At 43.0% G+C, this 17,637-nt stretch overlaps 1 protein-coding gene across 2 annotated transcripts in view; it reads left to right on the top strand.

Annotated features, from left to right (window-relative positions):
* The first annotated feature begins 4,278 nt into the window (after positions 1 to 4,278).
* LOC138637469 (amine sulfotransferase-like) overlaps positions 4,279 to 17,637 on the top strand; it is a 177,833-nt gene continuing 164,474 nt past the window's right edge. Inside the window, exon 1 of one of the 2 annotated variants that reach the window (XM_069726182.1) lies at positions 4,279 to 4,378. The gene's annotated coding sequence lies outside the window, so the exon portion shown is untranslated. The remainder of the gene's footprint in view (positions 4,379 to 17,637) is intronic. The other variant, XM_069726183.1, reaches the window with a different exon arrangement.

Genomic DNA, 17,637 nt, shown 5'->3' with positions numbered 1-17,637 from the left:
CCTGTGACGCCAAGTAGGCGTCATGAAAGTCGGTGCCAATCCAACCTGTGACGCCTGTGTGGCGTCATGGAGGGATCACCTCCCTGCAGATCGGGTGAAAGGGTTAACTCCAATTTCACCCGATCTGCAGGGACAGGGGGAGTGGTACTTCAGCCGGGGGAGGGGGGGCTTTGCCCCCACGTGGCTACGATCGCTCTGATTGGCTGTTGAAAGTGCAACAGCCACTCAGAGCAATTTGTAATATTTCACCTATGAAATTTGGTGAAATATTACAATCCAGCCATGGCTGATGCTGCAATATCATTGGCCATGGCTGGAGACCGTGATCTGACCCCCCCACCGACTGACAGAGGCGATCTGCCACCGCTGTCTGTCTTTCCTCCCCTCCGTTCGGTGCTCCGCTGCCCTCCGCTGCTTTCCTCTCCCCTCCGGTGCCCCCCCGCTGACCGATCCCACCACCCGTACCGCTGGAGTCCCGGGAGTTCCGTCTGGCATCTTCGATGGGTGCCGCCATCTTCCAAAATGGCGGGCGCATGCGCAGTGCGCCCGCCGAATCTGCCGGCTGGCAGATTCGTTACAGGTACATTTTGATCACTGTGATAGGTTATATCACAGTGGTCAAAATAAAAAAAATAGCAAATAAAGCCCCCCCCTTATCACCCCCATAGGTAGGGAGAATAATGAAATAAATAAAATATATTTATTTTTATTTGTCCACTAGGGTTAGGGTTAAAACTAGGGTTAGGGCTAGGGTTAGGGTTAGGTTTAGGGGTAGGGTTAGGGTTAGGGCTAGGGTTAGGGCTAGGGTTAGCGTTGCAATTAGGGTTAGAATTAGGCTATGTGCACATGGTGCAGATTTGGCTGTGGATTCGTGGCAGTTATCCATCACGTTTACATACAGTACCATGTAAACCTATGGAAAACCAAATCCGCTGTGCCCATGGTGCGGAAAGTACCATGCGGAAATGCTGCGTTGTATTTTCCGCAACATGTCAATTCTTTGTGCGGATGCCGCAATGTTTTACATCTGCTCCTCAATAGGAATCCGCAGGTGAAATCTGCACACAAAACACTGGAAATCCGCAGTAAATCCGCAAGTAAAACGGAGTGCGTTTTACCTGTGGATTTTTTCAAAAACGGTGTGGAAAAATCCGCACACAAATCCACAATGTGGGCACATAACCTTAGGGTTAGGGCTGGAACTAGAGTAAGGAATGGAATTAGGGTTAGGGTTGGAATTAGGGTTAAGATTAGGGTTAGGGGTGTGTTGAGGTTAGGGTTAGGCTTGTGGTTAGGTTTATGGTTGGGATTGGGATTAGGGTTGGTTGTGTGTTGGGGTTAGGGTTGGGATTAAGGTTAGTGTTGGGATTAGGGTTGGGGGTGTGTAAGGGATTGGGTTATGATTGGGGATGTGTTGGGGTTAGGGTTGTGATTACGGTTATGGTTAGAGATGGGATTAGACTTAGGGGTGTATTGGGGTTAGTGTTGTAGTTAGAATTGAGGGGTTTCCACTGTTTAGGTGCACCAGGGGGTCTCCAATCATGACATGGCACCACCATTGATTCCAGCCAATCTTGCATTCAAAAAGTCAAATGGTGCTCCCTCCCTTCCGAGCCCCGACGTGTGCCGAAACAGTGGTTTACCCCCACATATGGGGTATCAGCGTACTCAGGAAAAATTGTACAACAATTTTGGGTGTCTAATTTATCCTGTTACCCTTGGAAAAATAAAAAAATGGGGGCTAAAAAATTATTTTTGTGGGGAAAAAAGATTTTTTATTTTCACGGCTCTGTGTTATAAAATTCTGCGAAGCACTTGGGGGTTCAAAGTGCTCACCATGAATCTAAATAAGTTCCTTGGGGGTATAGTTTCCAAAATGAGGTCACTTGTGGTGCGTTTCTACTGTTTAGGACCATTCCATCTAAGTCTGCATTCCAAATGGAGCTCCTTCCCTTCCGAGCCCTCCCATGCACCCAAACAGTGATACTCAGGACAAACTAGAAAAAAACTATTGGGGTTCAGATAACAAATTGCGGGCTACAAAAATCATTTTTGAGGAAAAAAATATATTTTTTAATTTCATGGCTCTGCGTTATAAACTTTTGTGAAGCACTTAGGGGTTCAAAGTGCTCCCCACACATCCTGATAAGTTCATTGGGGGGTCTACTTTCCAAAATGGGGTCACTTTTGGGGAGTTTCTGCTGTTTAGGCACATCAGGGGCTCTGCAAACGTAACATGATGCCCGTAGACCATTCCATCAAAGTCTGCATTCCAAAATATCACTACTTCCCTTCCGAGATCTGCCATGCGCCCAAATAGTGGTTTACCCCCACATATGGGGTATGAGTGCCTCAGGACAAACTGGACAACAACTTTTGGGGTCCAATTTCTCCTGTTACCCTTGTGAAAATAAAAAATTGTGGGCTAAAATATAATTTTTGAGGAAAGAAAAATGATTTTTTATTTTCATAGCTCTGCGTTATAAACTTCTTTGAAGCACTTGGGGGTTTAAAGTGCTCATCACACATCTAGATGAGTTCCTTGGGGGGTCTAGTTTCCAAAATGGTGTCACTTGTGGGGGAGTTCAAATCTTTAGGCACACAGGGCTCTCTAAACGCGACATAGTGACCGCTAACGATTGGCGCTAATTTTTCATTCAAAAAGTCAAATGATGCTCCTTCCCTTCCGAGCCTTGCCGTGTGCCCAAACAGTGGTTTACCCCCACATTTGAGGTATTGGTGTACTCAGGAGAAATTTCCCAACACATTTTAAGATCCATTATATCCTGCAGCCCGTGAGAAAATGAAAAAATTGAGGCTAAAGGAATTTTTTTGTGAAAAAAAAGTACTTTTTCATTTTTACGGATCAATTTGTGAAGCACCTGGGGGTTCGAAGTGCTCACTATGCATCTAGATAAGTTCCTTGGGGGGGTCTAGTTTCCAAAATGGGGTCACTTTTGTGGGAGCTCCAATGTTTAGGCACACAGGGGCTCTCCAAACACGACATGGTGTCCGCTAATAATTGGTGCTAATTTTTCATTCAAAAAGTCAAATGGCGCTCCTTCCCTTCTGAGCCTTGCCGTGTACCCAAACAGTGGTTTACCCCCACATATGAGGTATTGGTGTACTCAGGAGAAATTGCCCAACATATTTTAGGATCCATTTTATCCTGTTACCCATATGAAAACAAAAAAAGTGAGGCTTAAAGAATTTTTTTGTGAAAAAAAGTACTTTTTCATTTTTCATATTTATGGATCAATTTGTGAAGCACCTGAGGGTTGAAAGTGCTCACTATGCATCTAGATAAGTTCCTTGGGGGGTCTAGTTTCCAAAGTGGGGTCACTTGTGGGGGAGCTCCAATCTTTAGGCACACAGGGGCTATCCAAATGCGACATGGTGTCTGCTAAAGATTGGAGCCAATTTTTCATTCAAAAAGTAAAATGGCGCTCCTTCACTTCCGAGCCCTGTCGTGCGCCCAAACAGTGATTCCCCCCACATATGGGGTATCGGCGTACTCAGGACAAATTGTACAACAACTTTCAAAGTCCAGTTTATCCTTTTACCCTTGTGAAAATAAAAAAAATTGTTGCTAAATGTTCATTTTTGTGTCTAAAAAGTTAAATGTTAATTTTTTCCTTCCATGTTGCTTCCGCTGCTGTGAAGCAGCTGAAGGGTTAATAAACTTCTTGAATGTGGTTTTGAGCACCTTTAGGGGTGCAGTTTTTAGCAGGGTGTCACTTTTTGGTATTTTCAGCCATATAGACCCCTCTAAGTGACTTCAAATGTGAGGTGGTCCCTAAAAAAAATGGTTTTGTAAATTTTGCTGTAAAAATGAGAAATCGCTGGTCAAATTTTAACCCTTATAACTTCCTAGCAAAAAAAAATTTTGGTTCCAAAATTATGCTGATGTAAAGTAGACACGTGGGAAATGTTATGTATTAACTATTTTGTGTGACATAACTCTCTGGTTTAACAGAATAAAAATTCAAATTTTGAAAATTGCAAATTGTCTCCAAATTTCTGTTTTTTTCACAAATAAATGCAAAAATTATCGACCTAAATTTATCACTAACATGAAGGTTAATATGTCACGAAAAAGCTATCTCAGAATCACTAGGATCCGTTGAAGCGTTCTTGAGTTATTACCTCATAAAGGGACACTGGTCAGAATTTAAAAAAAATAGCCAGGTCATTAAGGGCAAAATAGGCTGGGTCGTGAAGGGGTTAAAAAGTTCCAGATGAATGTGGGGTGTGTCCCAAATTTGCTAATGGTAATTTGTTGAAAGGAGAACATAAGCAGTGCTGGGTGTAACAAGGGACACCACACAAGTCTGAAGGAGGACACTATACACATTTCTGAAGAGACCATATAAAAGGGGTGAGAAACAATATATATATATTTTTTTAGTTCTTATCATTTTATATTGGGCTCCTAGCTCCAAAACAACATTCTGACTGTCTAGCAGGTGTCATTGTGTGTTGCTGATTTGATCTGCAAACAGTATGCTCTGCCAAAATCATTATTTTCTTTGTTAAGCCATGACATCTGCTTGTTGCTCCTTGTAGAAGATAGTTTTCGATCATGTATGAACGTAATGCTACATTCACACACAGCAGTCATGTTGCAGCTTTCAACTGCAACAGTCCCGCTTCCCGGCATAATCACTTAAAATCTCAGGAAAATGGCTGTGTCACCTGAAAAGCCACAAGTCCATTACAATCTGCTGTGTTGTCTTCAAATAAGGCAGCTGTTTTACAATTTAATTAAGCGATTGTGCAGGGATGCAGTGTAATGACCACAGAGGCACAGGGATTGTGCCGTTAAAAGCCACAGCGTGACCACGGAGTGTGAACATAGCTTAATACAGATTAATTAGAGCAAACTATTCAATATATGAACTAGTACTTTACTATTAAAAAAATATCCTTTATAAGTAGAAATATTCCAATTCCACCAGATTCAGCATATTACCAAGTAAAACATTTCAGCTGTTTTATCACACTTTAATGACTGCTAAGCGTCGAGATATAAAATTTCCCTTGAAACATAAAGTATGTGTATTCATAAGATTCAGCTGTTTCATGTAGAATATACTGAGACTCAGCAGTTTGAGTCAGGAGACAGCAGATTTATACTACTGATCCTTCGCTGCTGCCCTTGGGTGTCAGACTAACTCTCATAAAATATAAATATATATGATATAGTTTAATCTTTAAAGTGTAAATTCCCTTCAACTCAATTTGTGCATAATAGTGTGCTGCTGTTGTGTGGCGTGTGTGAAAGTTGCAACATCTCTGTTTCAACACACAATAGAACGTTCAGGATCTCATTCTGTATAAAGCAGTAGCGTAGCAGCAAACCACAGAGCCGCTATGTCACCCGTGAGGCCCGGTGTGACCTGGCATCACACCTTCAACTGTATCGGCATCCTAGATGCTGATAGAGTTGAAAGCAATGATGGAAGAAGGCGCCGTCATTTCATCATGCCGTTCTGCTGAACAGTGAAAGAGCTGAAGACCACAGGCTGAGACCAGAGAAGTAGGGGAATGAGGAGAGATAAGTATTTTTGTTTATTTTTTTGTTTTAAATCAATGAGGGACATTATACTGTTTTTAGAGCTGTGTGAGGGCCCTAAAATAGTTTGCATGGCTATGTGTGGGCTATGACACAGTTTACAGGGCTATATGGTGGCCATTATACATTTTACAGGGCTATGTTTGGGTCATTATAGAGTGTGAAGAGCTATGTGCAGGCAATTATACTGTTTGGAGAGCTATGTGGGGGGCATTATACTATATGGAGAGATATCTGGGGGCCATTATACAGTTTGCAGGTCTATGTGGGGTCATTATGCTTTTTGGAGAGCTAATGGGTCCATTGTACTGTGTGCACGCCATTATAAAATTTGTAGGGACCATTTTACTCTGTGAAGGGGTGTAAGGGCCATTATACTGTATGGAGGGCCATTATACAGTATGGAAGGCTGTGTCGGGGCCATCATACTTTTCAGGGTAAACAAACTATTGGTCTGGAGGGTGCTGTGTAGGTATTCATTGTGTGGGTATCATACCGTGTTTGGGGGCACTTTTGTTGGCATTACAAAGCAGCCTCAATAGGAGGAAAATTACATTATAAGGGCTGCAAAGTTGTGAGATATGCTCTTCTGTGACCCTTCCAAATATTATTTTTTTACTTTTTGGGGGAAGCAAATAAGACTTCTGTTATGGACCCCATGATTTCTAGGTATACCCCAAATGAAAAGTACTCCACTTTCATTATCTGCTATATGTGATATCTGTAGCATTAACTGTGACTGAGATTTGTGCTTTCCAGGTTCTTATTACCCATTTGCCAGTTCTACTTTGGCTGTGTTTAACCTAAAATTGTCTCCCTTTAGCCTCCATCTCACTAGGGCCTTTCCTTGATGTTTTTAAAGTACACCATTGGTGAGTCACTCCTTCAGAGAATCTTTGAGATCCTTATCTGCATTGGATTCTGTACTCCTTTTCCTGATCTACCGGAGTATCTACAGAATGCACATGCGGTATTTACTTTTCTCTCTGACCATTACCTCCTGCTTGAGACCCACAATACTTTTTAAAAATCTATTAATCTCCACCTATGGCTAAGATAGTTTCTTGGCTTTGTTCAAATTAGAGACAGGAAAGATAAATATCTTGGTACCCTGTTAGCCAGTAGATAGAAAAATATTTAGAATTGAGAGTCCTCAGTGGTTGATACCTTTTAATGGCTAACTGAAAAGATGGTAACAAATTGCAAACTTTCGAGACTACACAGGCCTCTTCATCAGGCATAGACTAAAACAAATTCTGAAGAATCACATATTTATGCACAACATAGCACAGACAAAAAAAAAAGGGGGGGGGGAAACCATGGATAAGACAGGTGACATGAAGCAGAATTATCATGAGTGATAAACAATTATGTCCATAAATATTGGGCCAGTTCTTAGATAAGGATTGTTTTATTGTCCTCTGATTAGGGTCTCTGTTGTGATGACCCCTTATAGTCTGAGGGGCAAGTTCCTTAGTTGATTTAAAAAGACATAGATCCATGCGACACATTCATTACTCCATGAACAGTTTAATAAATTTCATCCTACCATCAACTTGACACTCAACTACTCCTGCACTGAAATTAACTTTTTGGATACCATCATTAAGCTGCGGAACAATAAAATAGACATCCCTGTATCAGAAGCCAATCGACCGTCCAACATACCTTAAATGGGACAGTTTCCATCCAAAACACATAAAAAACTCTATTGTCTACAGCCAAGCCATCAGATACAATATAATATGTTCCAACCCCATGGATAGAGATGAACACCTTGGTCGCCTCAGGAAGACCTTTTTGAATCAGGGCTACCATCCAAGAACAATTGGAAACCAGATTACAAGAGCCGCCAGAATATCAAGGAATCACCTGCTGCATTACAAAGCTAAAGAAGAAAATAACCGGGTACCTCTAGTAGTTACCTACAATCCAAATCTGGAGGTGCTAAGGGGAGCTGCACGGAAATTTCAACCTTTACTGCACAAAGATGCCCACTTACAATCCATTTTTGCAGACCCCCCACTACTGTGTTTTAGGCAGCCCCCAAATCTAAGAAGCATCAATGTCAAGAGCTCCCTGTCCTCTCCAACAGCTGCAAGTACCTTTCCTTGCAACCAGAAAAAATGTAAAACCTGTCCATTTATAATGACCATGGACAAGATAAAGATCCTCAATTCACATCAGGACTACAAGATACCAGGTACTTCCAGCTTCGGCACTTCTAATGTGGTGTACCTAATTATTTGTACTAAATGTCCAACTGGGGGTCTGTATGTTGGGGAGACAGGGCAGAAACTGAGAACAAGGATGAACTCTCATCGCCATACAATAAGAGAAAAAGGAATGTATCTACCTGTGGCAATACATTTTTGTCTCCCAAATCATAACATTATGGACATGAAATTACTTGTGTTAAAAGGTAGCTTCAAATCTCAGAGAGACAGAAGAGTCTGGGAAAATAAACTGATGACGACCTTTGACAGCCTTAGTGGAGGAATGAATGTGTCGCATGGATTTGTCTTTTTACATCAACTAAGGAACTTGCCCCTCAGACTATAAGGGGTCATCACAACAGAGACCCTAATCAGAGGACAATAAAACATTCCTTATCTGAGAGCTGGCCCAATATTTATGGACATAATTGTTTATCACTCATGGTAATTCTGCTTCATGTCACCTGTCTTATCCATGGTTCCCCCCCCTTTTTTTTCTCTGTGCTATGTTGTGCATAAATATGTGATTCTCCAGAATTTGTTTTTAGTCTTTGCCTGATGAAGAGACCTGTGTAGTCTCGAAAGCTTGCAATTTGTTACCATCTTTTTAGTTAGCCATTAAAAGGTATCAACCACTGATGACTCTCAATTCTAAATATTTTTCAAATTAGAGAGACATCATCATATCACTACCCAGCCATTGCTCTAAGGAGGTTTTTCCTCAAACCTTCATTGCAATATTCTTGAAAAATAGGAACAGAGACATACCGTATATACTCGAGTATAAGCCAACCCGAGTATAAGCCAAGGCACCTAGTTTTGCCACAAAAAAAGGAGAACTTATTGACTCGAGTATAAGCCTAGGGTGGGAAATGCAGCAGCTACTGATACATTTCAAAAATGAAAACAGATACCAATAAAAGTAAAATTAATTGAGACATCAGTAGATTAAATGTTTTTGAATATCCATATTGAATCAGGAGCCCCATAAGATGCTCCATGCAAAATACGCCCCATATAATGCTCCATAAAGTTCATGATGGGCCTCATAAGATGCTCCATAATTATCATGTTGGGCTCCATAAAATGATCCATACAAAAATATGCCCCATATAATACTCCATAATGTTAAATGATGGCCCCAAAAGATGCTCCATATTAAAATATGCCCCCATATAATGCTCCATAAAGGTTAATGATGGCCCCATAAGATGCTCCATATTAAAATATGCTGTTATGATCCGGTGACCTTGGAGCTGCATGAGAACTTTCACTGGAGAAGGTGGCCACTATACTGACCACAATCCTGAACTTAACACCGCAACTAGAAGTAGCCGTGGAGTGTACCTAACACACCTAGACACCTCGTCACAGCCGGAGGACTAAATACCCCTAAAGATGGAAATTGGAATACTATCTTGCCTCAGAGAAAATCCCCAAAGGATAGACAGCCCCTCACAAATATTGGCGGTGAGTCGGAGAGGAAAAAACATACACAGGCAGAAAAACAGGATTTAGCACGGGAGGCCACTCTAGCTAGATAGGACAGGATAGGACAGAGTTCTGTGCGATCAGTATTAAAACCCTTCAAAACATCCACAGCAGAATATACAAAAAACTTCCTACATCAACTAAAAGTTGTAGGAGCATAAATCTGCAACTCCAGTGAATCCTACAATCAGAGCAGGAATAAAACTGAAACAAGCACACAGCAGTGTGCCACAGATACAAAAACCAAACACTTATCTTTGCTGAATTTGGCAGCAAGCAGGAGAAGCCAGAAAGTGATCCTACACTTCACAAGGAACATTGACAACTGGCAAGGGCTAAAGGATCCTGCACACCTAAATATCCCAGTCAGAATTGTAATCATCCGATACACCTGCCCAGGACTGCGAGTCAGAGACAACTGCATTCCCATCTACAACCACTGGAGGGAACCTAAGAGCAGAATTCACAACAGTTCCCCCCCTTGAGGAGGGGTCACCGAACCCTCACCAGGGCCCCCGGGACGATCAGGACAAGCCAGATGAAAGGCACAGACCAAATCAGCAGCATGGACATCAGAGGCAAAAACCCAAGAATTATCCTCCTGGCCATAACCCTTCCATTTGACCAGGTACTAAAGCTTTCGCCTCGAAAAACGGGAATCCAAAATCTTCTCAACAACATATTCCAACTCCCCATCAACCAACACAGGGGCCGGAGGATCAATAGAGGGAACAACGGGCTCCACATATTTCCGCAACAAAGATCTATGGAAGACATTATGGATAGCAAAAGAGGCCGGAAGCGCCAGTCGAAAAGACACCGGATTAATAATCTCAGAAATCCTATAAGGACCAATAAACCGAGGCTTAAACTTAGGAGAAGAAACCTTCATGGGAACATGACGGGAAGACAACCAGACCAGATCCCCAACCTGAAGCCGGGAACCAACACACCGACGACGATTAGCAAAACGTTGAGCCTCCTCTTGAGACAACACCAACTTGTCCACCACATGAGCCCAAATCTGCTGCAACCTGTCCACCACAGAATCCACACCAGGACAGTCAGAAGGCTCAACCTGTCCAGAAGAAAAATGAGGATGAAAACCAAAATTGCAAAAGAAAGGCGAAACCAAGGTAGCAGAACTAGCCCGATTATTAAGGGCAAAACTCGGCCAATGGCAAGAAGGCCACCCAATCATCCTGATCAGCAGACACAAAGCATCTCAAATTAGTCTCCAAGGTCTGATTAGTTCGCTCGGTCTGGCCATTTGTCTGAGGATGAAATGCAGAAGAAAAAGACAAATCAATGCCCAGCCTAGCACAAAAGGCCCGCCAAAACCTAGAAACAAACTGGGAACCTCTGTCGGACACAATATTCTCCGGAATACCATGCAAACGAACCACATGCTGAAAGAACAACGGAACCAAATCAGAAGAGGAAGGCAATTTAGGTAAGGGCACCAAATGAACCATCTTAGAGAACCGGTCACAAACAACCCAGATAACAGACATCTTCTGGGAGACCGGAAAATCAGAAATAAAATCCATCGAAAAATGCGTCCAGGGCCTCTCAGGGACTGGGAATGGCAAAAGCAACCCACTAGCACGGGAACAACAAGGCTTGGCCCGCGCACAAGTCCCGCAGGACTGCACAAAAGAACACACATCACGTGACAATGAAGGCCACCAAAAGGACCTACCAACCAAATCTCTGATACCAAAAATGCCAGGATGACCGGCCAACACGGAACAGTGAACCTCAGAAATCACTCTACTAGTCCATCTGTCAGGAACAAACAATTTCCCCACAGGACAGCAGTCAGGTTTGTCAGCCTGAAATTCCTGAAGAACCCGTCGTAAATCAGGGGAAATGGCAGAAAGGACCACCCCCTCTTTCAGGATACCGACCGGCTCTAAGACCTCAGGAGAATTAGGCAAAAAACTCCTAGAGAGGGCATCAGCCTTAATATTCTTAGAACCCGGAAGGTACGAGAACACGAAATCAAAATGGGAAAACAACAAGGACCATCGAGCCTGTCTAGGATTCAGCCGTTTAGCAGACTCGAGGTAAATCAAATTCTTATGATCGGTCAAGACCACAATACCGTGCTTAGCTCCCTCAAGCCAATGTCGCCACACCTCAAACGCCCACTTCATAGCCAACAACTCCCGATTGCCGACATCATAATTGCGTTCCGCAGGCGAAAACTTACGGGAAAAGAAGGCACACGGTTTCATTAAGGAACCAACAGGATCCCTCTGAGACAAAACGGCCCCTGCCCCAATCTCAGAAGCGTCAACCTCAACCTGAAACGGAAGAGAAACATCCGGTTGGCGCAACACTGCAGCAGAAGTAAATCGACATTTAAGCTCCTGAAAGGCAGAGACAGCCGCAGAGGACCAATTCGCCACATCAGCGCCTTTCTTCGTCAAATCGGTCAAGGGTTTAACCATGCTGGAAAAATTAACAATGAAACGGCGATAAAAATTTGCAAAACCCAAAAATTTACGAAGGCTCTTCATGGATGTGGGCTGAATCCAATCATGAATGGCCTGAACCTTAACCGGATCCATCTCTATAGACGAAGGACAAAAAATGAAGCCCAAAAAAGAGACTTTCTGCACCCCAAAGAGACACTTAGACCCTTTCACAAACAGGGCATTGTCACGAAGAATCTGAAATACCATCCTGACCTGTTGCACATGAGACTCCCAATCATCGGAAAAAATCAAAATATCGTCCAAATATACAATCAAGAATTTATCAAGATAAGTCCGGAAGATATCATGCATGAAGGACTGAAAAACAGATGGAGCATTAGAGAGTCCGAATGGCATCCGAAGGTATTCAAAATGGCCTTCGGGCTTGTTAAACGCAGTTTTCCATTCATCACCCTGCTTAATACGAACAAGATTATATGCCCCTCGAAGGTCAATCTTGGTAAACCAACTAGCTCCCTTAATCCTAGCAAACAAATCGGAAAGCAAAGGTAAAGGGTATTGAAACTTGATCGTGATTTTATTCAAGAGGCGATAATCTATACAGGGTCTCAAGGAACCATCTTTTTTAGCAACAAAAAAGAACCCCGCTCCCAACGGTGAAGAAGATGGCCGAATATGCCCTTTCTCCAAAGACTCCTTAATATAGCTCCGCATGGTGGTATGTTCAGGCACAGATAGATTAAAAAGTCGACCCTTAGGAAACTTACAGCCTGGAATCAAGTCAATATCACAATCGCAGTCCCTTTGCGGTGGAAGGATACTGGACTTTGGCTCATCGAATACATCCTGAAAATCAGATAAAAACTCTGGAATTTCAGAAAGTGAAGAAGAGGAGATTGACATCAAAGGAACATCATTATGAACCCCCTGACAACCGCAACTAGTCACAGACATGGACTTCCAGTCCAACACAGGATTATGTACCTGCAACCATGGAAAACCCAGCACGATAACGTCATGCAAGTTATGCAACACCAGAAATCGACAATCTTCCTGATGGGCTGGCGCCATGCGCATGGTCACCTGTGTCCAAAACTGGGGCTTATTTTTAGCCAAGGTTGTAGCATCAATGCCCCTTAAAGGAATAGGGTTCTGCAAAGGCTGCAAGGGAAAACCACAACGCTTGGCAAACTAAAAATCCATTAAATTCAAGGCGGCGCCTGAATCCACAAACGCCATGACAGAAAATGATGACAATGAGCAGATCAAGGACACAGATAACAGAAATTTAGGTTGTACAGTACTGATGGTAATTGAACTGGCGATTCTCTTTGTCCGCTTAGGGCAGACAGAAATGACATGAGAAGCGTCGCCACAATAATAACACAACCTATTTTGACGTCTGAAACCTTGTCATTCCGTTCTAGACAGAATTCTATCACATTGCATAGGCTCAGAAATTTGCTCTGAGGATAACGCCACAGCGCGCACAGTTCTGCGTTCCCGCAGGCGTCGGTCAATCTGAATGGCCAGAGACATAGAATCACTCAGACCGGAAGGCGTGGGAAACCCCACCATAACATCTTTAACGGATTCAGAAAGCCCCCTTCTGAAAATTGCCGCCAAAGCATCATTATTCCATTTAGTTAACACAGACCATTTTCTGAATTTCTGACAATACAATTCTGCCGCCTCTTGACCCTGAGACAGGGCCAACAAGGTCTTCTCAGCTTGATCCACAGAATTAGGTTCATCATATAATAGTCATAAAGCTTGAAAAAAGGAGTCAATATTAAGCAAAGCCGGATTCCCAGATTCCAGGGAAAACGCCCAATCCTGCGGGTCGCCAGGCAGCAGGGAGATTACGATTTTTACCTGCTGAATGGAATCACCAGAGGATCGAGGTCTCAGGTCAAAAAACAGTTTACAGTTGTTTTTAAAACTCAAAAATTTAGACCTGTCACCAGAAAACAAATCAGGAGTAGGAATCTTCGGTTCTAAAGCAGTAGTCTGAACAATATAATCAGAAATACCTTGCACCCTAGCAGCAAGCTGGTCTACACGAGAAGCTAATTCCTGAACATTCATGCTTGCAGCAGGCTCCTCAGCCGCCCAGGTATTAAGAGGGAAGAGAACACAAAACAGACTGGAGAAAAAAAATGGCTCAAGAGCTTCCTTCCCTTCTTCTGAGATGCATTTAACTCATTGTGGGCCAGTTGTACTGTTATGATCCGGTGACCTTGGAGCTGCATGAGAACTTTCACTGGAGAAGGTGGCCACTATACTGACCGCAATCCTGAACTTAACACTGCAACAAGAAGTAGCCGTGGAGTGTACCTAACACACCTAGACACCTCGTCACAGCCGGAGGACTAAATACCCCTAAAGATGGAAATTGGAATACTATCTTGCCTCAGAGAAAATCCCCAAAGGATAGATAGCCCCCCATAAATATTGGCGGTGTGTCGAAGAGGAAAAAACATACACAGGCAGAAAAACAGGATTTAGCACAGGAGGCCACTCTAGCTAGATAGGACAGGATAGGACAGAGTTCTGTGCGGTCAGTATTAAAACCCTTCAAAACATCCACAGCAGAATATACAAAAAACTTCCTACATCAACTAAAAGATTTAGGAGCGTAAATCTGCTACTCCAGTGAATCATACAATCAGAGCAGGAATAAAACTGAAACAAGCACACAGCAGTGTGCCACAAATACAAAAACCAAACACTTATCTTTGCTGAATTTGGCAGCAAGCAGGAGAAGCCAGAAAGTGATCCTACACTTCACAAAGAACATTGACAACTGGCAAGGGCTAAAGGATCCTGCACACCTAAATATCCCAGTCAGAATTGTAATCATCCGATACAACTGGCCAGGACTGCGAGTCAGAGACAACTGCATTCCCGCCTACAACCACTGGAGGGAAGCCAAGAGCAGAATTCACAACAATGCCCCATATAACACTGCACAAAGGTAAATGATGGCCCCATAAGATGCTCCATATTAAAATATGCCCCATATAATGCTGTACAAAGGATAATGATGGCACCATAAGATGCTTCATATTAAAATATGCCCCAAATAATGCTCTGCGATAAAAAAAAAAAAATTACATACCTCTCGTCGCTGCCTGCTGCTTCTCAGCATCCCCGGCTCATGCATTGACTGTTCAGGCAGAGGTCGCGCACTAACTACATTATCGCGCCCTCTGACCTGAATGTCAGCAAGAGGACCCGGAAGACACAGCTCGGCGGTGGAACGGGGACAGGTGAATATTGCATTGCTCACCCTCTCCCAGTCCTACTCGCCCTCCTTGCACTCTATATCAGTCTCTGCATCTCGGGCGCCATCATCTCTCTTCCTGTTTTCCTTCCTGTGCTGAGCAGTCAGTGATACCCCTCATTAAAGTAATGAATTTGTGCTCCACGCCTATAGAAGTGGAGACGCGTGCATATTCATTACTTTAATGACCGGTACCACGTGACCGTTAAGCACAGGAAGGAAGACAGGAAGACCGATGCCGGCTCCTGAGATACAGGGACTGATATGCAGCGATAGCACTAGGAGGGTGAGTATGATGTCTTCTGCTCCCCCACCGGCAATGACTCCTGTATAAGCCGAAAGGGATGTTTTCAGCACACAAAAAATTTGCTGAAAATCTTGGCTTATACACGATGTTAACCATGTTAACACAGACTTCTTAGGGTATGTGCACACGTTGCAGATTTGCCTGTGGAATTTTCCTGTGCAGATTCTTCCCTCTCTTGCCAGAATACGCAGGTGCGTTTTTACTGCGTTTTTGCTGCATTTTTTGATGAGCTTTTTCCATGCGGATTTGTATGCGTTTTTGAAATCTAAATAAAGATCTATTATTGAAAAGAAAAAAGATTTGCGATGTCATTTCTTGTCCAACCTCCTCTTTTACATTTGTCCAACCCACTCTCCATTGCACACAGACAGATATATAGACAGACAGACAGATAGAAGGAGATAGATAGATAGATAGAATGAGGCCAGTGTTACACTTGAGAGTTTTACGGACGTATGAGAGGTCGCAAAAACAGCGCATTGCACACGGACCAATGATTCTCTATGGGGCAGCTCCTATCTGCCCTATATTTCGCAGCCGCATTTTACGGGTGTTGAAAATTGCAGCATGCTGCGTTTGTCAGCGTATTTCGCAAAAAATCCGCCAATGAAAGTCTTGGCAACCTTGCCAACGGATTACACACAGGACACTGTTTTGGGAACATTTCTGAATATTGCGCCCGTAAAAAATGGACTGTATTTTCCTACTCCAAGTGTGATGCCGGCCTGAGATAGATAAATGAGATGAATAGATGTAGATAGATATATGGATAGTTAGGCTACTTTCACATATCATTTTTTTTTCCGTCAGGCAGGATCGGGTGAATTTTTGAAAAAACGGATCCGTTGCCAATATTGAAAAACTGATGCAACTGATCCGTTTTTGTTTTTTTTTAAAGAGAGAGCAAACAAAAAATATGCATGATTTGAATGGAAATAAGCATGAAAAAATGGATTTGGAGGCCGGATTCATCATTAAACATCTCAGTTTTATACGGTTTTTGCCGGATCCGTCGCTGTGCGTTTTTTCGCCTGACAGAAAAAATGTTCCTCTGTATGTTTTCTCCTTCCGCCAGAAACAGCTTTTTTGATGGATCCGGCAAAAAACGAATGAAACATGTGGCCATCAGGCGCAATCCGGCGCTAATACAACTCTATGAGAAAAAAACAGATCCGGCGGAAAAAAAACGGATCTGTTTTTTTCAAATCTTGCCGGATTGTGCCTGATGGCAAAAAACTGATGTGTGAAAGTAGCCAGATAGATATATGGATAGATATATCTATGTATCTATAAACGTATCTATAGATAGATATATCCATAGATAGGCCGATGTTGATTAATGAATATAAAGCAAAAAACAGGAAAAAAATGGCGTGGGCTCCTATGCAATTTTCTGTGCCAGAGGAGAAAAGCCGATGGCCGGGGGCCAATATTTGTAGCCTGGGAAGGGGGTAATACCCATGGCCCGCAGCTGTCTGCATAGCCTTTACTGGCTATTAAATTAGGGGGACCCCCCAAAAAATGATGTGGGGTCCCCCTATATTTTATAGCCAGAAAGGCTATGCAGACAGCTGCGGGTTGATATTCATAGCCTAGAGAGGGGCCATGGTTATTGTCCCCTGCCCCAGAAATGGCGCTGTAATCTGTAAGATGCACCAATTCCGGCACTTAGCCCCTCTCTTCCCACTCCCCTGTAGCGGTGGGATATGGGGTAATAAGGGGTTAGTGTCACCTTGCTATTGTAAGGTGACATTAAGCCAGGTTAATAATGGAGAGGTGTCAATAAGACGCCTATCCATTATTAATCCTATTGTAGTGAAAGTGTTAAAAAACAATAAAGACACAGCCAGAAAAAAGTATTTTAATATTCTTAATTTAACCATACTTACCATACTCGATCGCCTGTAAAAAATAAAAAAAAATAAACCAACCGTATACTACCTGTCCGCCGTAGTCCAATTAATAATGAATGTCCCACGACGATCTCCCCTATAGAACAGTGACACTGTATGACAATGCTGCGTGGGAACTTTCTCACACAGCAGTGTCACAAGTGAGAGTAGGGACTATTTCTCACAGGGGTGGAGGAATGCAGTGCGGAAGGATACCTTCTGTTATTGTATTCCTGGAGCCCCTGGAGAGCCGTCGCATCAGCTGATGCTGCTGCTCTCCATGGGAGATCGTCGTGGGACACTCATTTTAATTGGATTTCTGCGGATCAGGGAGTGTAGTGTCTGTTATTTTAAAGGGAACCTGTCACACCCAAAATCGATGGTGAGGTAAGCTCACCATCATCAGGGGCTTATCTACAGCATTCT

This window comes from Ranitomeya imitator, chromosome 5 (assembly GCF_032444005.1).
Source record: "Ranitomeya imitator isolate aRanImi1 chromosome 5, aRanImi1.pri, whole genome shotgun sequence".
In the NCBI taxonomy this organism is placed as follows: domain Eukaryota; kingdom Metazoa; phylum Chordata; class Amphibia; order Anura; family Dendrobatidae; genus Ranitomeya; species Ranitomeya imitator.
The sequence above is the reverse complement of the archived record's forward strand: the minus strand, read 5'-3'. Positions and strand labels throughout refer to the sequence as shown.